Raw genomic sequence first — 27,700 nt, 5'->3', positions numbered from 1 at the left:
AAACTCTTTCGGTGTCTGAATATTATTGTCCTATATATCAATCTTTACCTCTCGACCATTTCAAGACTCCTCGTCATATCCGTGATCACATCCAGAACTCCGAACAACATTCGGTCATCAGAACATATAACTCATACAACACTATATCGTCAACGAACGTTAAGCGTGCGGACCCTACGGGTTCGAGAACTATGTAGACATGACCGAGACACATCTCCGGTCAATATAACTCATATAACACTATATCGTCAACGAACGTTAAGCGTGCGGACCCTACGGGTTCGAGAACTATGTAGACATGACCGAGACACATCTACGGGTTCGAGAACCTAGATGCCCATTTGGCTCCTACATATTCTACGAAGATCTTTATAGGTCGAACCGTTATGACAATATACGTAATTCCCTTTGTTCATCGGTATGTTATTTGCCCGAGATTCGATCATCGATATCTTCATACCTAGTTCAATCTCGTTACCGGCAAGTCTCTTTACTCGTTCCATAATACATCATCGTGCAACTAACTCATTAGTCACTTTGCTTGCAAGGCTTCTTATGATGTGTATTACCGAGAGGGCCCAGAGATACCTCTTCGATACTCGGAGTGACAAATCCTAATCTCGATCTATGCCAACTCAACAAACACCTTCGGAGATGCTTGTAGAGCATCTTTATGATCACCTAGTTACGTTGTGATGTTTGATAGCACACAAGGTATTCCTCTGGTATCCGGGAGTTGCATAATATCATAGTCGAAGGAATATGTATTTGACATGAAGAAAGCAATAGCAATAAACTGAACGATCAATATGTAAGCTAACGGATGGGTCTTGTCCATCACATCATTCTCCTAATGATGTGATCCCGTTATCAAATGACAACACACGTCTATGGTTACGAAACCTTAACCATCTTTGATCAACGAGCTACTCTAGTAGAGGCTTACTAGGGACACGGTATTTGTTTATGTATTCACACACGTATTTAAGTTTCCGATCAATACAATTCTTGTAACACCGCGGATGTAACCTACCTTATTGTATTCCAACTCTTGCAGTTTCCGGCACTAAGTTATTTTATTTCATCGTTGTCGGGTTTTTGTCTCCGTGTGTTTTGTCTTTGTCATGCATCTCATATCATATCGTCATGTGCATTGCATTTGTATACGTGTTCGTCTCATGCATCCGAGCATTTTCCCCGTTGTCCGTTTTGCATTCCAGCGCTCCTATGTCCTCTGGTGTCCCTTTCTACCTCTTTCCGTGTGTGGGGGTTAAATGTTTTCGGATTGGACCGAGACTTGTCATGCGGCCTTGGTTTACTACCGGTAGACCGCCTGTCAAGTTTCGTTCCATTTGAACTTCGTTTGATACTCCAACGGTTAACCGAGGGACCGAAAAGGCCTCGTGTGTGTTGCAGCCCAACACCCCTCCAAAGTGGCCCAAAACCCACCTAAACCTCCTCCATCATCTAGAGCATTCGATCACGATCGCGTGGCCGAAAACCGTGCTCAATTTGGAGCCTCCTAGCTCCCTCTACCTCTATATATAGTCCCCTCCACGAAATTTCAGATCTCTTCCTATCCTAACCTAGCTCCCCGCCTCCTCTGCGCGGCCGGACAACGTCCGCCGTCGCCGGACACAACCGCCACACCAGTCCCCGCGTGCCATGTGGCGCGCCGCCACTCCCTCCGATGCCGGCCCGACGAGGCCCAGTTCGCCCCCCAAGCCCATCCACGCACCGCCGCCCGCGCGGGTGCCCGAGACCCCGCCGCCCAATGGCGCTCGCCCCGCCGTCCGCCGTAGCTCGCCCCGCTGCCCGCCATTGCTCGCTCCGCCGCCAGCCGGCGCTCGCCTCTGCCGCGCCGCCCGAGGCCGGTGCCGCCACCACCGCCATCATCCTCCTCGACGACCGAGCCCCTCCGGCGAGCTCCCTCCTACTCCTGCCACCTCCTCCAACTCTGGCGCCCCAAGCTTCTCCTGCGAGATCCGCCACCGCATCGCTACAGTACCCCCGCGCCGGATCCAGATCTGAGACGATCTCGGGGTTGACTTTTTCGTCCCTAAACCCTAGCATTTTTTTTGCAATCTTTGTCATGCCATAACTCTGCATCCGTAGCTCCGATTCGTGCGTGGAGCATATCAAAATGTTCGCCTCGACGAGTACATCATTTCATCCCATTGCATCATTTTCATTTGAGCTCATCTTGATGCCCGAAATGCTGTTGGAAGAGGGCTATGTGATGATTATTTCAGATCTGTTTCAGCAAATGCACTTTTGTCATTTTTGCCATGATTAATGTGTGCATGCTATGATCCTGAGCTCTACATGTGTTTTGAAGAATGCCATGCCATCTTTACAGGGGTGTATGCCATGTATTTTTGTGATCTTTGTGGTGACTAGCACAAGCATGCAAAGTAGCTTACTTAATGATGCTGGTTTCAGGGACTTAGAATTTCACGAAGTCCTTGCCCTGTCATTATTTTTATGCCATATGTTCATGTTGTTTCCTAGTGATCCGCGCATCTTTTGGGCATGATCAGTAAGGATGTTTTGTAGATAATGTTATGCTCTATCCATCCATGTCGTTGTTTGCAATTATGGAGCACCCTAGCTTGAGTCAATCGAGCTCTACTTTTGCTATTAAATGTTCCTGGCAGATTGTTAACATGTTTACCAATTTTGCCGAGCTTGTTGTTGTTGATCCGTGCATGCTATGTTGTTGTTCTTGTCATGTCTAGCTTCTATGCCGTGTCTATTTGCTGGGTGTATGCTTAGTTTGTCAAGCAATGCCTCGTAGTGAGTGCATCGAGCTCGTAAACATGCCTACTTGTTAACTGTTTTGCATGCTCTAGTTTTTCACCAAGTCTGAATCTGTTTATGTTTTGCTATGTTCACATGCTTGCAATTGTATTTTTTGATCCCTTTTGGCTCATGGTCACTAAGGGACTTTTGTTATATGCTTTGAGTAGCTTCATGCCATGCCTTACGTTGCCATGATATGTTCCTGTAGCATGTAGTTTTCATGCTCTAAACATTGCTTCCTCATGATAATTTCCTGACTTGCTGTTAATTTCACCAAGTCTGAGACCAGTAATGTTTTGCATTTTTGCCATGCTTCTTTGAGCTTGTTATTGAGTGAATTAGCCATAGCTCAGTGTTCATATTTTGATAAGCATCATGAGTGGATCACTGACATGTATTTTGTTGCCATGTTTGAGTGCCGTAGCATATTTATCTTGATGCATTTAGATGGCTACTTGCTGTTTATCGCAGACCGGTGCCATATTTGTTTTGCTTGCCATTTCCAAACCGTGCATCCTATTCCGGTGATGTTTATATCGATTTCGACAGAAATCAACTCACCTTTCCAGTGGCACTCTTGGTTTTCCAAGTTGAGGCCAGGTTCAATCATTCCTTTCCAAGTAATGCATATGCATCACATATCGCATCCCGCATATCATACCATGTTTGCATCATGTTGTTTGAGCATTGCACGTGGTTGATTGTGTTCCTTTTGCTTGTTGTTCTTGCTTGGGTAGAGCCGGGAGACGAGTACGTGAACGAGGAGCCCGTCGAGTACGCTTTCGAGGATCAAGGCAACTCTGAGAACTTTGCAGGCAAGATGACCATACCCTCGAAATCACTTCTATCTTTGCTTTCTAGATGCTCACTCTTTTGCTATGCCTATGCTACGATGCCTACCACTTGCTTATCATGCCTCCCATATTGCCATGTCAAACCCCTAACCCACCTTGTCCTAGCAAACCGTTGTTTGGCTATGTTACCGCTTTACTCAGCCCCTCTTATAGCGTTGCTAGTTGCAGGTGAAGATTGGAGATCGTTCCTTGTTGGGACATGTTTATTGTTGGGATATCACCATATTATCTTGTTTATCTTAATGCACCTATATACTTGGTAAAGGGTGGAAGGCTCGGCCTTTGCCTAGTGTTTTGTTCCACTCTTGCCGTCCTAGTTTCCGTCATATCGGCGTTATGTTCCCGGATTTTGCGTTCCTTACACGGTTGGGTTATAATGGGAACCCCTTGACAGTTTGCCTTGAATAAAACTCCTCCAGCAATGCCAACCTTGGTTTTACCATTCGCCACCTAGCCCCTTTTTCCCTTGGGTTTCCGGAGCCCGAGGGTCATCTTTATTAAACCCCCCTGGGCCAGTGCTCCTCTGAGTGTTGGTCCGGCTGAGCTGCCTGCGGGGCCACCTCAGGGAAACTTGAGGGCTGGTTTTACTCGTAGCTAGTCTCATCTGAGTGTGCCCTGAGAACGAGATATGTGCAGCTCCTATCGGGATTAGTCGGCACATTCGGGCGGTGTTGCTGGACTTGTTTTACCATTGTCGAGGATGTCTTGTAACCGGGATGCCGAGTCTGATTGGAATATTTTGGGAGAAGGAATATCCTTCGTTGACCGTGAGAGCTTGTGATGGGCTAAGTTGGGACTCCCCTGCAGGGATTTGAACTTTCGAAAGCCGTGCCCGCGGTTATGGGCAGATGGGAATTTGTTAATGTCCGGTTGTAGATAACCTGAAACTTAACTTAATTAAAATGCATCAACCGCGTGTGTATCCGTGATGGTCTCTTCTCGGCGGAGTTTGGGAAGTGAACACGGTGTTGGAGTAATGCTTGACGTAGGTTGTCCTAGGATCACTTCTTGATCATAGTTGTTTGACCGTGCTTTTGCCTTCTCTTCTCGCTCTCCTTTGCGAATATGTTAGCCTCCATATATGCTAGTCGCTTGCTGCAACTCCTCATCATACCTTTACCCTTCCTATAAGCTTAAATAGTCTTGATCGCGAGGGTGTGAGATTACTGAGTCCCCGTGACTCACAGATTACTTCCAAAACCAGATGTAGGGACCGATGATACCACTCCAGGTGATGCGATTGAGCTCAAGTGGGAGTTCGATGAAGACTCTCGTCGTTAGTATGTGTCTTTCCCAGATGATCAGTAGTGGTGCCCAGTTGGGGCGATCGGGGACTTTGTCGCATTTGGGGGTTGATCTTTATTTTGGTTTCGTAGTCGGACCTTGAGTGTATTTGGATGCATGCAATGTTATTTATGTATTTGTGTGTCGTGGCCAGTGTAAGCCAACTATGTATCCTTTCCCCTTTATTTATATTACATGGGTTGTTTGCGAAGATTACCTCACTTGCGACATTGCTTTCGATGCGGTTATGCCTCTAAGTCGTGCTTTGACACGTAGGAGATATAGCCGCATCGAGGGCGTTACAAGTTGGTAATCAAAGCCATCCCCAACCTTAGGAGCCCCCTGCTTGATCGAATCGCTGGCGTTGTTGAGTCTAGAAAAATGTTTTGAGTCATTTAGGATTATATATATCAGAGAGTAGGAATTCTTTTTACTCCTCAGTCCCTTCGTCGCTCTGGTGAGGCATCCTGACGTAGAGTTTTGACTCTTCTCTTCTCAAATTTCACTAATTTTTTTAGGATCACGCGGGTATCTTGGAATCGTTCCAATGGTTTTGTGACGAGAACATTGTTCTTGGTGCCTCCTGACATTTAGGGGTTGTGGCAGTGTCCCGGGGAGTTGAGCTCCGAGGTGTTGTCGTCACAATTTTATCGTTGAGATTCTGGAATACCTGAGTTTCGCCGACATCGAAAATCTCTTTTATGCAGTTGTTGGTGAGATAACCTCGACGCCACCCAGTACTGGGGCGGGAGTTCGGAAGTGTCGCTCTAACTCGTATAACAGATGCTTTTCGAAGGTTGAGGTAAATGGTTTCCGAAGGTTTCTTGGTTATGTGTTGAAGGATGGATACACCTGGATGTAGGATTTGCTAGCTTTGGGTGAGATATTATGCTTCCCATGTATCCCCAACACCTGATTGCATAACCAGAAAGGTTCGGGAGTTTCATAGGTGGGAATTCTTGTAGCTCTAGTTCTTCTTCCGCGGATATTTGGTTTGTGATTGGGTAATCCTTACCAAGTATTTGTTCTTGTCCGTACCTTGTTGTTTTATTCTTCTACCTCTATCTAAGTGGCTTCTCAATTTATGGATATGTGACCATTTCAATTGGAATTCATTCGTTCATGTTGTTCGGATGTGAAGGCTATAAGTTCCAATTTCGATCCATTTGATTCAGCTTGAATATATGTCTGTCAAGATGCTAACGGATGTCACCCTCTCTAGGATGGCTCCTCCAACGCGCACGACTCCGACTCCAGAGGCATGGCAAGCTGTGATGGCCGCTACCAATGCAAACACACAGCTGATCATGCAAATTCTGTAAGAGCGCAACCAAGGCCATGGCAACAATCAGAATCAGTTTGCTACACTCAACCAGTTCCTTGCTAATCAGCCAAAGACCTTCAGTAACTGTGTCGAGGCCTCAAACGCTGATGATTGGCTCGTGGATATCTGCAAGCATTTCGAGTGCAGCAACGTCATGCCTGAGGACTTTGTCAAGTTTGCCTCCTTCCAACTCAAAGACCAAGCTGCAGAATGGTTTCAGCAATACAAAGATTCCAGAGGAGGCCGTGTGATTACCTGGGATGAATTCTGTTAAGACTTCAAAGCTCATCACATTCCTCAGAGTGTTGTTGAAAGCAAGCGTGAGGAATTCCGCAACCTGAAGCAAGGCACTTTGTCTGTTTATCAGTATAACATTCTGTTCCAGAGGCTCGCCCGTTTCGCTAAGCAGGACGTCCCTGACGAGAAGAGCATGATATATCAGTTCAGGGGTGGCCTCAGAGAAGAACTCCAACTAGCTCTCGTCCTTTTTGAGCCCAAGAAGTACGATGAGTTTTACAACATGGCAATGAAGCAAGAGGCTGCCCAACTGAAGTGCGATGCTTCCAAGAAACGAGTCAGAGATGTGACTTCTTCTTCCTCAACTCAAGTGGTTTCTAAGAAGCAAAAGTATTGGCTGCCTCCTCCTCCGTTCCGTCAGCCTTATCAGCAGAAGAACAAGAGTGGCAGTGGATCTTCCCACCCACCCAACCCAGGCTTTCAGAACAAGACTTCGTCTCAATCTCCAAGATCAAGTGCTCCGTATCACCGTCCGCTCTCGGAGGTCACGTGCAACAAGTGTCAGCAGAAGGGTCACTATGCCAACAAATGCTTCAATCAGAGGCATCTTCCTCCTCCTGTGAGATCTGCTAGTACCGCAGTGGTCAAGCATAACCCCAAGCACGCCAAGGTCAACTTGCTGAATGCAGCTCAGGCAGAGGACTCGTTAGATGTGATTATGGGTAACCTTCCTGTTAACGATATTCCAGCAAAAGTTCTTTTTGACTCTGGTGCATCGCATTCTTTCATGTCATTCCCATTTGCATCGGAGCACAACTTTGGCACTAAGGCATTACCTAAAGCTTTGCAAGTTGTTTCTCCGGCTAAGCGTTTGAGTTCTAGCATGATGGTCCCGGATATTTCTATCATGATGGGTGATTTCAAGTTTCTGGCTTCCCCAATGGTCCTTGGTAACTTGGATATCGATCTTATTCTTGGAATGGACTGGCTTTCTAAGCACAAGGCTCAGCTTGATTGTGCCGCCAGGCAGATTCAATTGACTCATTCGTCTGAGGATGTAATTGTCTTTGCCGCAAGGGATAATACCATCCGTCTGTTTTCTCTCAATGAGAAGGGCGAGCTGGATGCCATCTCGCAAATTCCGGTCGTTTGCGAATATCAAGACATCTTTCCAGAAGAGCTTCCAGGAATGCCTCCGCACCGGCCAGTTGAATTTGTCACCGATCTTGAGCCTGGCACGGAACCTGTTTGCAAACGTCCTTACAAGCTTGGACCTGAAGAGTTGAAGGAGTTGAAGAAGCAACTCGATATTCAAGAGCGTATGGGTCTCATCCGACCTAGTTCTTCTACGTGGGGTTGTGGAGTTCTTTTTGTGAAGAAGAAGGATGGAACAGACCGACTTTGTGTCGACTACCGTCCATTGAACAAGAAGACTAAAGAACAAGTACCCACTTCCCAACATCAACGAGCTGTTTGAACAACTCAAAGGTGCTCAAGTTTTCTCCAAGCTTGATCTCCGTATGGACTATCATCAGATTCGCATTCGTGAGCAAGATATCCCTAAGACAGCATTCAGAACGAGCTATGGTTCATATGAATGCATTGTCATGTCTTTTGGCCTCGTCAACGCTCCGCCAACATTCTCTCGCATGATGAAATTCATCCTCAACGCCCACACAAATGACTTCGTCTTGGTCTACCTCAATGACATTTTGGTCTTTTCCAAGAACAAAGAGGATCATGCCAAGCACTTGCGTTTGGTGGTGGATAAACTCAGAGAACATCAGTTCTATGCGAAGTTTTCAAAGTGCGAGTTTTGGCTCGATGAGGTTCTCTACCTTGGGCATATCATCTCTGCCAAGGGCATAGCGGTGAATCCTGAGAAGGTGTCTGCAATTGTGAATTGGGAACCACCTCAGAACGTGAAGCAACTCCGCAACTTCCTTGGTCTCACAAGCTATTGTCGAAGGTTCGTTGAGAACTTCTCTGAGATCGCGGCTATATCTCCTACGTGTCGAAGCACGACTTAGAGGCATAACCGCATTGAAAGCAATGTCGCAAGTGAGGTAATCTTCGCAAACAACCCATGTAATATAAATAAAGGGGAAACGATACATAGTTGGCTTACAATCGCCACTTCACACAATACATGAATAAAGCATTACATCATCCAGATTCACACAAGGTCTGACTACGGAACCAAAATAAAAGAAGACTACCCCAAATGCTACACAGATCCCCGATCGTCCCAACTGGGCACCACTACTGATCATCTGGGAAAGACACATAGTAACAACGAGAGTCTTCATTGAACTCCCACTTGAGCTCAATCGCATCACCTGGAGTGGTATCATCGGTCCCTACATCTTGTTTTGGAAGTAATCTGTGAGTCACGGGGACTCAGCAATCTCACACCCTCGCGATCAAGACTATTTAAGCTTATAGGAAGGGTAAAGGTATGACGAGGAGCTGCAGCAAGCGACTAGCATATATGGTGGCTAACATATTCGCAAAAGAGAGCGAGAAGAGAAGGCAAAAGCACGGTCGAACAACTATGATCAAGAAGTGATCCTAGAACAACCTACGTCAAGCATTACTCCAACACCGTGTTCACTTCCCGGACTCCGCCGAGAAGAGACCATCATGGATACACACACGGTTGATGCATTTTAATTAAGTTAAGTTTCAGGTTTTCTACAACCGGAAATTAACAAATTCCCATCTGCCCATAACCACAGGCACGACTTTCGAAAGTTCAAATCCCTGCAGGGGTGTCCCAACTTAGCCCATCACAAGCTCTCACGGTCAACGAAGGATATTCCTTCTCCCAGGAAGACCCGATCAGGCTCAGAATCCCGGTTACAAGACATCCTCGACAATGGTAAAACAAGTCCAGCAAAGCCACCCAGATGTGCCGACAAATCCCGATAGGAACTGCACATATCTTGTTCTCAGGGCACATCGGATAGGTCAAGCTACGAGTAAAACCAGCCCTCGAGTTGCCCTGAGGTGGCCCCGCAGGCTGCCCGTTTCAGACCAACACTTAGAGGAGCACTGGCCTGGGGGGGGGGGTAAATAAAGATGACCCTTGGGCAGGCCTACCCAAGGGAAAGAAAAGGCTAGGTGGCAAATGGTAAAACCAATGTTGGGTCTTGCTGGAGGAGTTTTATTCAAGGCGAACTGTCAAGGGGTTCCCAACCCAACCGCGTAAGGAACGCAAAATCCGGGAACATAACACCGATATGACGGAAACTAGGGCAGCAAGAGTGGAACAAAACACCAGGCATAAGGCTGAGCCTTCCACTCTTTACCAAGTATATAGATGCACTAATTAAATAACAGATATTGTGATATCCCAACAAAATAACCATATTCCAAACATGAAACAAGCTCCAATCTTCACCTGCAACTAACAACGCTATAAGAGGGGCTGAGCAAAGCGGTAACATAGCCAAACAACGGTTTGCTGGGACAAGGTGGGTTAGAGGCTTGGCTTAGCAATATGGGAGGCATGATAAGCAAGTGGTGGGTATTGCAGCATAGGCATAGCAAAAGAGCGAGCAACTAGCAAGCAAAGATAGAAGGGATTTCGAGGGTATGGTCATCTTGCCTGAAATCCCGAAGAAGAACGAGCCCATGAAGAAGACAAACGAACGTAGTCGAACGGATCCTCACAAACGCGACGTTATCAGAACCAACCCGAAGAAGCAACACCAGAAAGAAGCAAACCACACAGTAAACAACCACCACATTAACATGGCATGATGGACAATCAAGTATGATGCATGTCTGGTTTAAAGAAGCATGGCATGGCAAAGTGCACAAACAATCCTACAAATTAAGTGAATCTCAATATGCAATGAGTTGCATATTGATGGAACACCACATTCAAGTTATTTAGTTCGATCTCGGTTATGTACCCAACAATATTAAATGTTGTTAAACATGGCAAGAGGGTGAAGCAAATGAAAACTACCTATCTAGGCAAGTTTAAATGAGGCCGGAACAACAAGCAACAAGTCCGGAAAAATCCTCATGTGCACAACCTTCTCCAGAAGCACGTCAAGTACGTCTGGTCTCCTAAATGTGACATCGCTTTCAACACCCTGAAAGAGAAGTTAGCCACTGCTCCAGTTCTGACTCCTCCTGATGAATCCAAACCGTTCGAGGTCTTCTTTGATGCTTCCCTTCAAGGTCTTGGTGCAGTGTTGATGCAAGAGAAGAAAGTTGTGGCTTATACCTCTCGCCAGTTGAAGCCCAACGAAAAGAACTACCCCACTCACGACCTCGAGTTGGCGGCAGTTGTGCATGCTCTTTTAACTTGGAGACATCTCTTATTGGGAAGAAAAGTGGACATCTTCACTGATCATAAGAGTCTCAAGTACATCTTCACTCAGCCTAATCTCAACCTCAGCCAGACTCGTTGGGTCGAAATTATTCAAGAGTATAATCCGAGTATCGAATATACTCCGGGCAAGGCCAATGTAATTGCTGACGCATTGAGCAGGAAGGCTTACTGCAACAATTTGATTCTCAAGCCTTACCAACCCGAGCTTTGTGAAGCTTTCCGCAAACTCAACCTTCAAGTTGTTCCTCAAGGTTTCCTCACCAACCTCCAAGTCTCTCCTACTTTGGAAGATCAGATTCGCGAGGCTCAACTTCTTGATGCTATGGTGAAGAAGGTGAAGATTGGGATTGCCAAGAGTCAACCCAAGTACAAGTGCTATCATCTTGATGACAAGGATACTCTATTCTTCGAGGATCGCATTGTTGTGCCTAAAGGTGATCTTCGTAAAGTCATTATGAACGAGGCTCACAATTCACTCCTCTCTATCCACCCTGGAAGTACAAAGATGTACCATGACCTCAAGCAGTCGTATTGGTGGACTCGAATGAAGCGCAAGATTGCTCAGTTCATGAACGAATGTGATGTCTGCAGAAGAGTGAAAGCAGAACACTAACGACCAGCTGGTCTCCTCCAACCTCTTGCCATTCCAGAATGGAAGTTTGACCACATTGAGATGGACTTCATGACTGGATTTCCAAAGTCCAAGCGTGGCAATGATGCTATCTTCGTTGTCATCGACAAACTCACTAAAGTGGCTCACTTTCTGCCTATCAAAGAATCTATCACAGCAGCTCAATTGGCAGAGCTATATACCTCCCGGATTGTCTTGCTGCACGACATTCCGCAGTTGATATCTTCAGATCGTGGCAACATCTTCACCTCTAAGTTTTGGGATTCTTTTCAGAAGGCCATGGGCAGCAACATTCGCTTTAGCACAACTTTTCATCCTCAAACTAGTGGCCAAGTTGAGCGAGTAAATCAGATTCTTGAAGATACGCTCAGGGCTTGCGTCATCTCCTTCGGTATGATGTGGGAAGATTGTCTTCCATATGCCGAGTTCTCCTACAACAACAGCTTCCAAGTGAGTTCGGGCAAGGCCCCATTCGAAATTCTCCATGGCAGGAAGTGCCGTACTCCTCTTAACTGGTCAGAGACTGGTGAACGTCAACTTCTTGGCAATGACTTGATCACAGAGGCAGAAGAGATGTGCAAAGTCATTCGTGATAATCTCAAAGCCGCGCAATCGCGCCAGAAGAGCTACTATGATAGCAAGCACCGTGACTTGGCTTTCGAGATCGGAGACCATGTCTACCTCCGCGTCTCTCCAATGAAAGGTACTCGTCGCTTCGGTATCAAAGGGAAGCTTGCCCCTAGATACGTGGGTCCTTTCAAGATCGTCAGCAAGAGAGGCGATCTGGCCTATCAACTTGAGCTTCCCTCCAACTTTGCAAATGTGCATGACGTGTTCCACGTGTCTCAACTCCGCAAGTGCTTCAAGACTCCTGACCGCACCGTCAACTTCGAAGACATTGATCTCCAAGAAGACCTGTCTTATCGTGAGCACCCCGTTGCTATTCTTGAAGAAACTGAGTGCAAGACTCGCAACAAGTCAATAAAATTCCTCAAAGTCAAGTGGTCACATCATTTCGACCGTGAAGCCACCTGGGAATGCGAGGATCACCTCCGTTCTGAGTACCCGGAGTTTTTCCAACCCTAGATCTCGGGACGAGATCCTTTCGTAGTGGTGGAGTGTTGTAACACCCCGGATGTAACCTACCTTATTTGTATTCCAACTCTTGCTGTTTCCGGCACTAAGTTATTTTATTTCATCGTTGTCGGGTTTTTTGTCTCCGTGTGTTTTGTCTTTGTCATGCATCTCATATCATGTCATCATGAGCATTGCATTTGCATACGTGTTCGTCTCATGCATCCGAGCATTTTCCCCGTTGTCTGTTTTGCATTCCGGCGCTCCTATGTCCTTCGGTGTCCCTTTCTACCTATTTCCGTGTGTGTGTGTGGGGGGGGGGGTTAACCGTTTTCTGATTGGACCGAGACTTGTCATGCAGCCTTGGTTTACTACCGGTAGACCGCCTGTCAAGTTTCGTGCCATTTGGACTTCGTTTGATACTCCAATGGTTAACCGAGGGACCGAAAAGGCCTCGTGTGTGTTGCAGTCCAACACCCCTCCAAAGTGGCCCAAAACCCACCTAAACCTCCTCCATCATCTAGAGCGTTCGATCACGATCGCGTGGCCGAAAACCGTGCTCAATTTGGAGCCTCCTAGCTCCCTCTACCTCTATATATAGGTCCCTCCATGAAATTTCGGATCTCTTCCTACCCTAACCTAGCTCCCCGCCATCTCCGCGCGGCCGGACAATGTCCACCGTTGCCGGACACAACCGCCGCACCAGTCCCTGCGTGCCACGTGGCGCGCCGCCACTCCCTCCGCCGCCGGCCCGACGAGGCCCAGTTCGCCCCCCCAAGCCCATCCGCGCGCCGCCGCCCGCGCGGGTGCCCGAGACCCCGCCGCCCGACGGTGCTTATCCCGCCGTCCGCCGTTGCTCGCCCTGCCGCCCGCCGTTGCTCGCCCCACCGCCCGCCGGAGCTCGCCTCTGCCGCGCCGCCCGAGGCCGGTGCCGCCACCGCCGCCATCGTCCTCCTCGATGACCGAGCCCCTCCGGTGATCTCCCTCCAACTCCGGCCACCTCCTCCAACTCCGGTGCCCCAAGCTTCTCCGGCGAGATCCGCCACCGCATCGCTACAGTACCCCCGCGCCGGATCCAGATCTGAGACGATCTCGGGGTTGACTTTTTCGTCCCTAAACCCTAGCCTTTTTTGCAATCTTTGTCATGCCATAACTCTGCATCCGTAGCTCCGATTCGTGCGTGCAGCATATCAAAATGTTCGTCTCGACGAGTACATCATTTCATCTCGTTGCATCATTTTCATTTGAGCTCATCTTGATGCCAGAAATGCAGTTGGAAGAGGGCTATGTGATGATTATTTTAGATCTATTTCAGCAAATGCACTTTTGTCATTTTTGCCATGATTAATGTGTGCATGCTATGATCCTGAGCTCTACATGTGTTTTGAAGAATGCCATGCCATCTTTACAGGGGTGTATGCCATGTATTTTTGTGATCTTTGTGGTGACTAGCACAAGCATGCAAAGTAGCTTACTCAATGATGCTGGTTTCAGGGACTTAGAATTTCACGAAGTCCTTGCCCTGTCATTATTTTTATGCCATATGTTCATGTTGTTTCCTAGTGATCCGTGCATCTTTTGGGCATGATCAGTAAGGATGTTTTGTAGATAATGTTATGCTCTATCCATCCATGTCTTTGTTTACAATTATGGAGCACCCTAGCTTGAGTCAATCGAGCTCTACTTTTGCTATTAAATGTTCCTGGCAGATTGTTAACATGTTTACCAATTTTGCCGAGCTTGTTGTTGTTGATCCGTGCATGCTATGTTGTTGTTCTTGTCATGTCTAGCTTCTATGCCGTGTCTACTTGCTGGGTGTATGCTTAGTTTGTCATGCAATGCCTCGTAGTGAGTGCATCGAGCTCGTAAACATGCCTACTTGTTAACTGTTTTGCATGCTCTAGTTTTTCACCAAGTCTGAATCTGTTTATGTTTTGCTATGTTCACATGCTTGCAATTGTATTTTCTGATCCCTTTTGGCTCATGGTCACTAAGGGACTTTTGTTATATGCTTTGAGTAGCTTCATGCCATGCATTAAGTTGCCATGATATGTTCCTGTAGCATGTAGTTTTCATGCTCTAAACATTGCTTCCTCATGATAATTTCCTGACTTGCTGTTAATTTCGCAAAGTCTGAGACCAGTAATGTTTTGCATTTTTGCCATGCTTGTTTGAGCTTGTTATTGAGTGAATTAGCCGTAGCTCACTGTTCATCTTTTGACAAGCATCATGAGTGGATCCCTGCCATGTATTTGGTTGCCATGTTTGAGTGTTGTAGCATATTTATCTTGATGCATTTAGATGGCTACTTGCTGTTTATCACAGACCGGTGCCATATTTGTTTTGCTTGCCCTTTCCAAACGGTGCATCCGATTCCGGTGATCTTTATATCAATTTCAACCGAAATCAACTCACCTTTCTAGTGGCACTCTTGGTTTTCCAAGTTGAGGCCAGGTTCAATCATTCCCTTCCAAATCATGCAAATGCATCACATATCGCATCCCGCATATCATACCATGTTTGCATCATGTTGTTTGAGCATTGCACGTGGTTGATTGTGTTCCTTTTGCTTGTTGTTCTTGCTTGGGTAGAGCCGGGAGACGAGTACGTGAATGAGGAGCCCGTTGAGTACGATTTCGAGGATCAAGGCAACTCTGAGAACTTTGCAGGCAAGATGACCATACCCTCGAAATCACTTCTATCTTTGCTTGCTAGATGCTCGCTCTTTTGCTATGCCTATGCTACGATGCCTACCACTTGCTTATCATGCCTCCCATATTGCCATGTCAAACCTCTAACCCACCTTGTCCTAGCAAACCGTTGTTTGGCTATGTTACCGCTTTGCTCAGCCCCTCTTATAGCGTTGCTAGTTGCAGGTGAAGATTGGAGATCGTTCCTTGTTGGGACATGTTTATTGTTGGGATATCACCATATTATCTTGTTTATCTTAATGCACCTATATACTTGGTAAAGGGTGGAAGGCTCGGCCTTATGCCTAGTGTTTTGTTCCACTCTTGCCGTCCTAGTTTCCGTCATATCGGTGTTATGTTCCTGGATTTTGCGTTCCTTACATGGTTGGGTTATAATGGGAACCCTTTGACGGTTCGCCTTGAATAAAACTCCTCCAGCAATGCCCAACCTTGGTTTTACCATTCGCCACCTAGCCTCTTTTTCCCTTGGGTTTCCGGAGCCCTAGGGTCATCTTTATTAAACCCCCCTGGGCCAGTGCTCCTCTGTGTGTTGGTCCGGCGGAGCTGCCTGTGGGGCCACCTCGGGGAAACTTGAGGGATGGTTTTACTCATAGCTAGTCTCATCTGAGTATGCCTTGAGAATGAGATATGTGCAGCTCCTATCGGGATTTGTCGGCACATTCAGGCGGTGTTGCTGGACTTGTTTTACCGTTGTCGAGGATGTCTTGTAACCGGGATGACGAGTCTGATCGGAATGTCTTGGGAGAAGGAATATCCTTCGTTGACCGTGAGAGCTTGTGATGGGCTAAGTTGGGACTCCCCTGCTGGGATTTGAACTTTTGAAAACGTGCCCGTTGTTATGGGCAGATGGGAATTTGTTAATGTCTGATTGTAGATAACCTGAAACTTAACTTAATTAAAATGCATCAACCGCGTGTGTATCCGTGATGGTCTCTTCTTGGCGGAGTCCAGGAAGTGAACACGGTGTTGGAGTAATGCTTGACGTAGGTTGTTCTAGGATCACTTCTTGATCATAGTTGTTCGACCATGCTTTTGCCTTCTCTTCTTGCTCTCTTTTGCGAATATGTTAGCCACCATATATGCTAGTCGCTTGCTGCAGCTCCTCATCATACCTGTACCCTTCCTATAAGCTTAAATAGTCTTGATCGCGAGGGTGTGAGATTGCTGAGTCCCCGTGACTCACAAATTACTTCCAAAACTAGATGCAGGGACCGATGATACCACTCCAGGTGATGCGATTGAGCTCAAGTGGGAGTTCCATGAAGACTCTCGTCGTTACTATGTGTCTTTCCCAGATGATCAGTAGTGGTGCCCAGTTGGGGCGATCGGGGACTTTGTCGCATTTGGGGGTTGATCTTTATTTTGGTTCCGTAGTCGGACCTTGAGTGTATTGGGATGCATGTAATGTTATTTATGTATTTGTGCGTCGTGGCGAGTGTAAGACAACTATGTATCCTTTCCCCTTTATTTATATTACATGGGTTGTTTGCGAAGATTACCTCACTTGCGACATTGCTTTCAATGCGGGTATGCCTCTAAGTCGTGCTTCGACACGTAGGAGATATAGCCGCATCGAGGGTGTAACAAGTTGGTAATCAGAGCCATCCCTGACCTTTGGAGCCCCCTGCTTGATCGAATCGCTGGCGTTCTTAAGTCTAGAAAAATGTTTTGAGTCATTTAGGATTATATATATCGGAGAGTAGGAATTCGTTTTACTCCTCAGTCCCTTCGTCGCTCTAGTAAGGCATCCTGACGTAGAGTTTTGACTCTTCTCTTCTCAAATTTCACTAAATTTTTCTTTAGGATCACGCGGGTATCTTGGAATCGTTCCGATGGTTTTGTGACGAGAACATTGTTCTTGGTGCCTCCTGACATTTAGGGGTTGTGGCAGTGTCCCGGGGAGTTGAGCTCCGAGGTGTTGTCATCACAATTTTATCGTTGAGATTCTGGAATACCTGAGTTTCGCCGACATCGAAAATCTCTTTTATGCAGTTGTTGGTGAGATAACCTCGACGCCACCCAGTACTGGGGCGAGAGTTCGGGAGTATCGCCATAACTCGTATAACAGATGCTTTTCGAAGGTTGAGGTAAATGATTTCCGAAGGTTTCTTGGTTATGTGTTGAAGGATGGATACAGCTTGATGTAGGATTTGCTAGCTTTGGGTGAGATAGTATGCTTCCCCTGTATCCCCAACACCTGATTGCATAACCGGAAAGGTTCGGGAGTTTCATAGGTGGGAATTCTTGTAGCTCTAGTTCTTCTTCCGCGGATATTTGGTTTGTGATTGGGTAATCCTTACCAAGTATTTGTTCTTGTCCGTACCTTGTTGTTTTATTCTTCTACCTCTATCTAAGTGGCTTCTCAATTTATGGATATGTGACCATTTCAATTGGAATTCATTCGTTCATGTTGTTCGGATGTGAAGGCTATAAGTTGCAATTTCGATCCATTTGATTCAGCTTGAATATATGTCTGTCAAGATGCTAACAGATGTCACCCTCTCCAGGATGGCTCCTCCAACGCGCACGACTCCGAATCCTGATCCGCTGCCACCACCTCCACCTCCGGAGGCATGGCAAGCTGTGATGGCCGCTACCAATGCAAACACACAGCTGATCATGCAAATTCTGCAAGAGCGCAACCAAGGCCATGGCAACAATCAGAATCAGTTTGCTACACTCAACTAGTTCCTTGCTAATCAGCCAAAGACCTTCAGTAACTGTGTCGAGGCCTCAGACGCTGATGATTGGCTCGTGGATATCTGCAATCATTTCGAGTGCAGCAACGTCATGCCTGAGGACTTTGTCAAGTTTGCCTCCTTCCAACTCAAAGACCAAGCTGCAGAATGGTTTCAGCAATACAAAGATTCCAGAGGAGGCCGTGTGATTACCTGGGATGAATTCCGTCAAGACTTCAAAGCTCATCACATTCCTCAGAGTGTTGTTGAAAGCAAGCGTGAGGAATTCCGCAACCTGAAGCAAGGCACTTTGTCTGTTTATCAGTATAACATTCTGTTCCAGAGGCTCGCCCGTTTCGCTAAGCAGGACGTCCCTGACGAGAAGAGCATGATATATCAGTTCACGGGTGGCCTCAGAGAAGAACTCCAACTAGCTCTCGTCCTTTTTGAGCCCAAGAAGTACGATGAGTTTTACAACATGGCAATGAAGCAAGAGGCTGCCCAACTAAAGTGCGATGCTTTCAAGAAGCGAGTCAGAGATGTGACTTCTTCTTCCTCAACTCAAGTGGTTTCTAAGCAGCAAAAGTATTGGATGCCTCCTCTTCCGTTCCGCCGGCCTTATTAGCAGAAGAACAAGAGTGGCAGTGGATCTTCCCACCCACCCAACCCAGGCTTTCAGAACAAGACTTCGTCTCAAGCTCCAAGATCAAGTGCTCCGTATCATCATCCGCTCTCGGAGGTCACATGCAACAAGTGTCAGCAGAAGGGTCACTATGCCAACAAATGCTTCAATTAGAGGTGTCTTCCTCCTCCTCCTCCTGTGAGATCTGCTAGTACCGCAGTGGTCAAGCATAACCCCAAGCACGCCAAGGTCAACTTGCTGAATGCAGCTCAGGCAGAGGACTCGTCAGATGTGATTATGGGTAACCTTCCTATTAACAATATTCCAGCAAAAGTTCTTTTTGACTCTGGTGCATCGCATTCTTTCATGTCATTCCCATTTGCATCGGAGCACAACTTTGGCACTAAGGCATTACCTAAAGCTTTGCAAGTTGTTTCTCCAGCTAAGCGTTTGAGTTCTAGCATGATGGTCCCGGATATTTCTATCATGATGGGTGATTTCAAGTTTCTGACTTCTCCAATGGTCCTTGGTAACTCGGATATCGATCTTATTCTTGGAATGGACTAGCTTTCTAAGCAGAAGGCTCAACTTGATTGTGCCGCCAGGCAGATTCAATTGACTCATTCGTCTGAGGATGTAATTGTCTTTGCCGCAAGGGATAATACCATCCGTCTGTTTTCTCTCAATGAGAAGGGTGAGCTGGATGCCATCTCGCAAATTCTGGTCATTTGCGAATATCAAGACGTCTTTCCAGAAGAGCTTCCAGGAATGCCTTCGCACCGGCCAGTTGAATTTGTCATCGATCTTGAGCCTGGCACGGAACCTGTTTGCAAACGTCCTTACAAGCTTGGACCTGAAGAGTTGAAGGAGCTGAATAAGCAACTCGATATTCAAGAGCGTATGGGAGTAATAAACCTTTATCATGAATAAGGAAACATAAAATAACAACTTTATTATTGCCTCTAGGGCATATTTTCTTCGGTTTCCCACTTGCACTAGAGTCAATAATCTAGATTACATTGTGATGAATCTAACACCCATGGTGTCTTTGTGTTGATCATGTTTTACTCGCGGAAGAGGCTTAGTCAACGGGTCTGCCACATTCAGATCCGTATGTACTTCAAAAATTTCTATGTCTCCATCCTTGACCTTTTCACGAATGGAGTTGAAGCATCTCTTGATGTGTTTGCTTCTCTTGTGAAACCTGGATTCCTTCGCCAAGGCAATTGCTCTAGTGTTGTCACAAAAGATTTTCACTGGACCCGATGCACTAGGTATTACACCTAGATCGGATATGAATTCCTTCATCCAGACTCCTTCATGCGCTGCTTCCGAAGCAGGTATGTACTCTGCTTCACACGTAGATCTCGTCACGACGCTCTGCTTGGAACTGCACCAACTGACAGCTCGACCATTCAATATAAATACGTATCCGGTTTGTGATTTAGAGTCATCCGGATCAGTGTCGAATCTAGCATCGACGTAACCATTTACGACGAGCTCTTCGTCACCTCCATAAACGAGGAACATATCCTTGGTCCTTTTCAGGTACTTCAGGATGTTCTTGACCGCTGTCCAGTGATCCACTCCTGGATTACTTTGGTACCTCCCTGCCAAACTGATGGCAAGACACACATCAGGTCTGGTACACAACATAGCATACATGATAGAACCTATGGCTGAGGCATAGGGAATGACTTTCATTTTCTCTCTATCTTCTGTAGTGGCAGGGCTTTGAGTCTGACTCAATTTCACACCTTGTAACACAGGCAAGAACCCTTTCTTTGACCAATCCAATTTGAACTTCTTCAAAACTTTATCAAGGTATGTGCTTTGTGAAAGTCCAATTAAGCGTCTTGATCTATCTCTATAGATCTTGATGCCCAATATATAAGCAGCTTCACCGAGGTCTTTCATTGAAAAATTCTCATTCAAGTATCGTTTTATGCTATCCAAAAATTCTATATCATTTCCAATCAACAATATGTCATCCACATATAATACCAGAAATGCTACAGAGCTCCCACTCACCAGCTTGTAAATATAGGCTTCACCGTAAGTCTATATAAAACTATATGCTTTGATCACCTCATCAAAGCGTATATTCCAATTCCGAGATGCTTGCACCAGTCCATAGATGGATCGCCGGAGCTTGCACACTTTATTAGTACCTTTAGGATCGACAAAATTTTCTGGTTGCATCATATACAACTCTTCTTTAAGAAATCCATTAAGGAATGCAGTTTTGACATCCATTTGCCAGATTTCATAATTATAAAATGCGACAATCACTAAAATGATTCGGACTGACTTAAGCATCGCGACGGGGAGAAGGTCTCATCATAGTCAACCCCTTGAACTTGTCGAAAACCTTTTGTGACAAGTCGTGCTTTGTAAATGGTGACATTACCATCAGCGTCTGTCTTCTTCTTGAAGATCCATTTATTCTCAATGGCTTGTCGATCATCGGGCAAGTCCACCAAAGTCCACACTTTGTTCTCATACATGTATTCTATCTCAGATTTCATGGCCTCAAGCCATTTATCAGAATCTGGGCTCATCATAGCTTCTTCATAGTTCGTAGGTTCGCCTTGGTCTGGTAACATGACTTCCAGAACAAGATTACCGTACCACTCTGGTGCAGATCATGCTCTAATTGACCTATGAGGTTCAGTAGCAACTTGATCTGAAGTTTCATGATCATCATCATTAGCTTCCTCTCTAGTTGGTGCAGGCATCACGGGAATGGATTTCTCTGATGTGCTACTTTCCAAATTGAGAGAAGGTACAATTACCTCATCAAGTTCTACTTTCCTCCCACTCACTTTTTTCGAGAGAAACTCCTTCTCTAGAAAGGTTCCATTCTTGGCAACAAAGATCTTGCCTTCGGATCTGTGGTAGAAGGTGTACCCAATTGTTTCCTTAGGGTATCCTATGAAGACACACTTCTCTAATTTGGGTTCGAGCTTATCAGGCTGAAGCCTTTTGATATAAGTGTCACACCCCCAATTGTAAGAAATGACAGCTTAGGTTTCTTGCCAAACCACAGTTCATATGGTGCCGTCTCAACCGATTTAGATGGTGCCCTATTTAACGTGAATGCGTCTGTCTCTAATGCATAACCCCAAAACGATAGTGGTAAGTCGGTAAGAGACATCATAGATCGCACAATATCTAATAAAGTACGGTTACGACATTCGGACACACCATTACGCTGTTGTGTTCCAGGTGGCGTGAGTTGTGAAACTATTCCACATTGTTTTAAATGAAGGCCAAACTCGTAACTCAAATATTCGCCTCCGCGATCAGATCGTATAAACTTTATTTTCTTGTTACGATGATTCTCCACTTCACCATGAAATTCTTTGAACTTTTCAAATGTTTCGGACTTGTGTTTCATCAAGTAGATATACCCATACCTACTCCAATCATTTGCGAAGGTCAGAAAATAACGATACCCACCACGCGCCTCAACATTCACTGGATCACATACATCGGTATGTATTATTTCCAATAAGTTATTAGCTCGCTCCATTGTTTCAGAGAACGAAGTTTTAGTCATCTTGCCCATGAGGCATGGTTCGCAAGTATCAAATGATTCATAATCAAGTGATTCCAAAAGTCCATCTGCATGGAGTTTCTTCATGCGCTTTACACCAATGACCTAAACGACAGTGCCACTAGTATGTTGCACTATCATTATCAACTTCACATCTTTTGGCATCAATATTATGAATATGTGTATCACTACGATCGAGATTCAATAAGAATAGACCACTCATCAAGGGTGCATGCCCATAAAAGATATTACTCATATAAAGAGAACAACCGTTATTCTCCGATTTGAATGAATAACCGTCTCGCAATAAACAAAATCCAGATATAATGTTCATGTTTAATGTTGGCACCAAATAACAATTATTCGGGTATAAAACTAATCCCAAAGGTATATGTAGAGGTAGTGTGCCGAGGGCGATCACATCAACCATGGAACCATTCCCGACGCGCATCATCACCTCGTCCTTAGCCAATCTTCGTTTATTCCGCAACTCCTATTTCGGGTTACAAATATGAGCAACCGAACCAGTATCAAATACCCAGGCGCTGCTACGAGCATTAGTAAGGTAAACACCAATAACATGTATATCAAATATACCTTTTTCACTTTGCTATCCTTCTTATCCGCCATGTATTTGGGGCAGTTCCGCTTCCAGTGACCAGTCCCTTTGCAGTAAAAGCACTCAGTTTCAGGCTTGGGTCCAGCTTTGGGCTTCTTCCCAGGAGTGGCAACTTGCTTGCCATTCTTCTTGAAGTTCCCTCTCTTTCCCTTGCCATTTTTCTTGAAACTAGTGGTCTTGTTAACCATCAACACTTGATGTTCCTTCTTGATTTCTACCTCCGCGGCCTTAAGCATTGTGAAGAGCTCATGAATCATTTTATTCATCCCTTGCATATTATAGTTCAGCACGAAGCCTTTGTATCTTGGTGGTAGTGATTGAAGAACTCTGTTAATGACATTATCAACTGGAAATTCAAGTCCTAGCTGAGTCAAGTGGTTATGATACCTAGACATTTTGAGTATGTGTTCACTGAGAAAACTATTCTCCTTCATCTTGCAGCTATAGAACTTGTTGGAGACTTCATATCTCTCAACTGTGGCATTCGCTTGAAATATTAACTTCAACGCTTGGAACATCTCATATGCTCCATGACGTTCAAAAAATCTTTGAAGTCCCGATTCTAAGCCATAAAGCATGGCACACTGAACTATTGAATAGTCATCAGATCGAGCTTGCCAGCATTCATAACATCAGCTTCAGCTCCTGCAGTAGGCCTTTCACCTAGCGGTGCATCAAGGACATAATTGTTTTGTGCAGCAATGAGGATAATCCTCAAGTTACAGACCCAGTCTGTGTAGTTGCTACCATCATCTTTCAACTTAGCTTTCTCTAGGAACACATTAAAATTCAGGGGAACGGTAGCTCGGGCCATTGATCTACAACATAGATCTGCAAAACTATAAGACTAAGTTCCTGATAAATTAATTTCAATTAATCAAATGACTAATGAACTCCCACTTAAATAAACATCCCTCAAGTCATCTGATAGAGGCTAAGGTGTCCCGATGTTTCGATGAGATGGTGGCTATCGTTTTCTGTGGGAGTCGACCTTGACGATCCGACTACGAACGTGCGAGACGTCGCGCCTTAGCAACCGCTAAACCAACTTCCGAGGGTTATTGACCACGCCGGAGCACGGTCAACCTGACCACGAGGGTCTGTTTCCTGCGAGCAAACGAAGAACAAGCAAGAAACTGAGATTGCAATCGGGATATTGCGAATATAAGATGAAAGCTTTATTGATCAAGGTGGGGTTCTGTGACGCCTTGGTCTGGTCGTTGGACACAAACGAAGTACGCGAAGTTGCAGCTATGGCGAACTTTTAATCTAAACAAAACCCAAAGTCTAAACGACGCCCTAAGGGCTGTATATATGGAGGAAGAGGGGGGGAATTTCGTGGCCCTTGAGGGTGGGGTCCGAAACCAACCCTAACTCTTGTTTCCCCACACATACGGACTCTAAAATAGCCTATACTTAAGTATTTCGAAATTACATGGGCCTGGCCCATTAATAAGGTGACGCAGCACCTAGAATAGCCTATGGACGAATATTATGAAGTGGCATCTTGTATATTTCGTCCAAGGCTTCATGCACTCCTTATGGCGGCTTCAAAGTCCTGAAATCATCACTTGTAACTCCGTTCTTGATCCCCTTGCGCATGCCATCAACTCCATGCGTGTTCTTGCTCCAATGTTCATCCTTCTCCAAGCTAGGCCCTTCATTTGTAAGCAAAACAAATGTATCCAATTTAGGCAGCATCATAATCTCATGAACATTAGAATCATTACCAAGAAACGAAAGTACCTGGTAATTTAATTGGCGTGCGCGAGCTCTAGTAATTGGTCTAGTATATGTAACAGTAGGGGCTGTGGGTGTAACAATGGTATTGATGTCCTCATCATCCTCCCCTTATTGAAATGAAGTCGTCCTCGACGGAAGCGCATCTTCCTCACCCAAATAAGGCTTCAAATCTGCAATGTTAAAAGTGGGACTAACCCCAAAATCTACAGGTAGCTCAAGTTTATATGCATTATCATTTATTTTCTCTAACACCTTAAAAGGACCATCAGCACGTGGCATTAGCTTTGATTTGCGCAGATTAGGAAATCTATCTTTACGCAAATGTAACCAAACAAGATCTCCAGGCGCAAACACAACATGTTTTCTACCCTTATCTCCAGCAAGTTTATATTTAGCATTCATACGCTCAATGTTTTCCTTAGTTAACTCATGCATTTTTAAAATCAATTCAGAACGTTCTTTAGCATCAAAATTAACCTTCTCTGAAGATGGAAGAGGCAACAAATCAATAGGTGCACGAGGTAGGAAACCATACACAATTTCAAAAGGGCACATCTTAGTAGTAGAATGCAATGAGCGATTATAAGCAAATTCAATATGAGGCAAGCATTCTTCCCACATTTTCTTGTTATTCTTGAAAACAGCCCTAAGCATAGTAGACAATGTTCTATTGACTACTTCAGTTTGTCCATCAGTTTGGGGGTGACAAGTAGTACTAAAAAGCAGCTTAGTCCCCAACTTAGCCCATAAACATCTCCAAAAGTGGCTAAGAAATTTAGTATCACGATCTGAAACAATAGTATTTGGCACACCATGTAAGCGAATAATTTCATGAAAGAACAAATCAGCAACATTAACAGCATCATCGCTTTTATGACATGGTATAAAGTGTGCCATTTTCGAGAACCTATCCACGACAACAAATATGCTATCCCTCCCCTTCTTTGTTCGAGGTAAACCTAAAACAAAGTCCATAGATATATCCTCCCAAGGAACACTAGGTACTGGCAAAGGCATATATAAACCATGAGGATTGAGTCGTGACTTAGCTCTTTGACATGTAGTGCAGCGAGCAACAAAACACTCAACATCCCGTCTCATCTTTGGCCAAAAGAAATGTGTAGCAAGTATATCCTCCGTCTTCTTGACGCCAAAGTGTCCCATTAATCCTCCTCCATGCGCCTCCTGCAACAACAAAAGACGAACGGAGCTAGCTGGAATGCATAGCTTGTTAGCACGAAACACAAATCCATCGTTAAGAACGAACTTGTTCCAAGTTCTCCCTTCCTTACAATTCTGCAATACATCTTTAAATTCAGCATCATGAACATATTGATCTTTGATGGTCTCCAAACCAAATATTTTAAAGTCAAGTTGTGAAAGCATAGTATAACGACGAGACAAGGCATCAGCAATACATTTTCTTTACCCTTCTTGTGTTTAATGACATAAGGGAAAGTCTCAATGAATTCAACCCATTTAGCATGTCTACGGTTCAATTTTGCTTGACTTCTAATGTGTTTCAAAGATTCATGATCAGAATGTATAACAAATTCCTTGGGCCATAAATAATGTTGCCATGTTTCTAAGGTCCGAACAAGAGCATATAATTCTTTATCATAAGTAGAATAGTTCAGACTAGGCCCACTCAATTTTTCAGAAAAGTATGCAACAGGTTTTCCATCTTGTAATAACACACCTCCTAATCCAATTCCACTAGCATCACATTCAAGCTCAAAAGTCTTATTGAAATTAGGAAGTTGGAGTAAAGGAGCATGTGTCAACTTATCTTTCAAAACCGTGAAGGCTTCTTCCTGTGCGGTACCCCAAACAAAAGGCACATCCTTCTTTGTAAGCTCGTTGAGAGGTGCAGCAATGGTGCTGAAATCTCTCACAAAACGCCTATAGAAACCAGCGAGGCCAAGGAAACTCCTCACTTGTGTGACCGTTTTGGGCTGCGGCCAACTCTCAATAGCTTCAATCTTAGCTTTATCAACTTCAATTCCCTGTTGAGTAACAACATAGCCAAGAAAAGATACTCGGACGGTGCAAAAGGTGCACTTTCCAAGGTTTCCAAACAAACGTGCATCACGTAGAGCAATAAAAACAGCACGTAAATGTTCCAAATGTTCCTCCAAAGATTTGCTATAAATGAATATGTCATCAAAGTAAACTACCACAAATCGTCCAATGAAAGCACGTAAAACTTCGTTCATTAACCTCATGAAAGTACTAGGTGCATTAGTTAACCCAAAAGGCATGACTAACCACTCATATAATCCAAACTTAGTTTTAAATGCTGTTTTCCATTCATCACCCAATTTCATACGAATTTGATGGTATCCACTACGCAAATCAACTTTGGAGAATATTGTAGAGCCACTCAATTCATCAAGCATATCATCTAGCCTAGGAATAGGATGACGATAACGAATAGTAATATTATTAATGCCTCTACAATCAACGCACATACGCGACGTACCATCCTTTTTCGGCACTAAAATGATAGGAACAACACAAGGACTAAGGGATTCGCGTATATAACCTTTGTCGAGCAGTTCTTGTACTTGACGCATAATCTCCTTCATCTCCTCTGGATTGGTACGGTATGGTGCACGGTTGGGTAGCGAAGCACCGGGAATTAAGTCAATTTGATGCTCAATCCCTCGAATAGGTGGTAATCCCGGTGGCACGTCTTGTGGAAAGACGTCAGCGAACTCCTGCAAAATGTTAGTGACAACAGGGGGCAAAGAGGAAGGCACGTCCTCGAATGAAAATAATGCCTCTTTGCACACAAAAGCATAGCAAACAGATTTGCTGAAATCTAGCTCATCAATATCAGATTTGGTGGCAAGTAAACATGCACTTTTCAATTTAATTTCAGAAACAACAGTAGATGGTTTATTATTAGGCTTCATTTGGTGCTCAAATTCTTTTGCCACAATCTGATTTTCACTCTTATTTGTCTCCTGTTTTGCTTTATTAGCTCTATTAATATCATCTTTCAAAATGGAATCAGGAGTCATAGGAAGCAAAGTAATATTTTTATCATTATGAACAAGAGTATACTGATTGTTTCTACCATGGTGTACAGAATTTTTATCAAATTGCCATGGTCTACCAAGTAATAAGGAACATGCTTGCATAGGTACCACATCACAATCAACATAATCAGCATATGTAGAGATACTAAAATGCACACGAACAGTACGTG

General features: G+C 44.9%; 1 pseudogene; it reads left to right on the top strand.

Moving 5' to 3' along the window:
- The first annotated feature begins 1,774 nt into the window (after positions 1-1,774).
- LOC147985034 (uncharacterized) overlaps positions 1,775-27,700 on the top strand; it is a 56,238-nt pseudogene continuing 30,312 nt past the window's right edge.

Source organism: Triticum urartu, chromosome 2A, assembly GCF_056163025.1.
Source record: "Triticum urartu cultivar PI428250 chromosome 2A, HENAU_Tu73, whole genome shotgun sequence".
In the NCBI taxonomy this organism is placed as follows: domain Eukaryota; kingdom Viridiplantae; phylum Streptophyta; class Magnoliopsida; order Poales; family Poaceae; genus Triticum; species Triticum urartu.
This window is presented reverse-complemented; position numbering and strand designations above follow the sequence as displayed.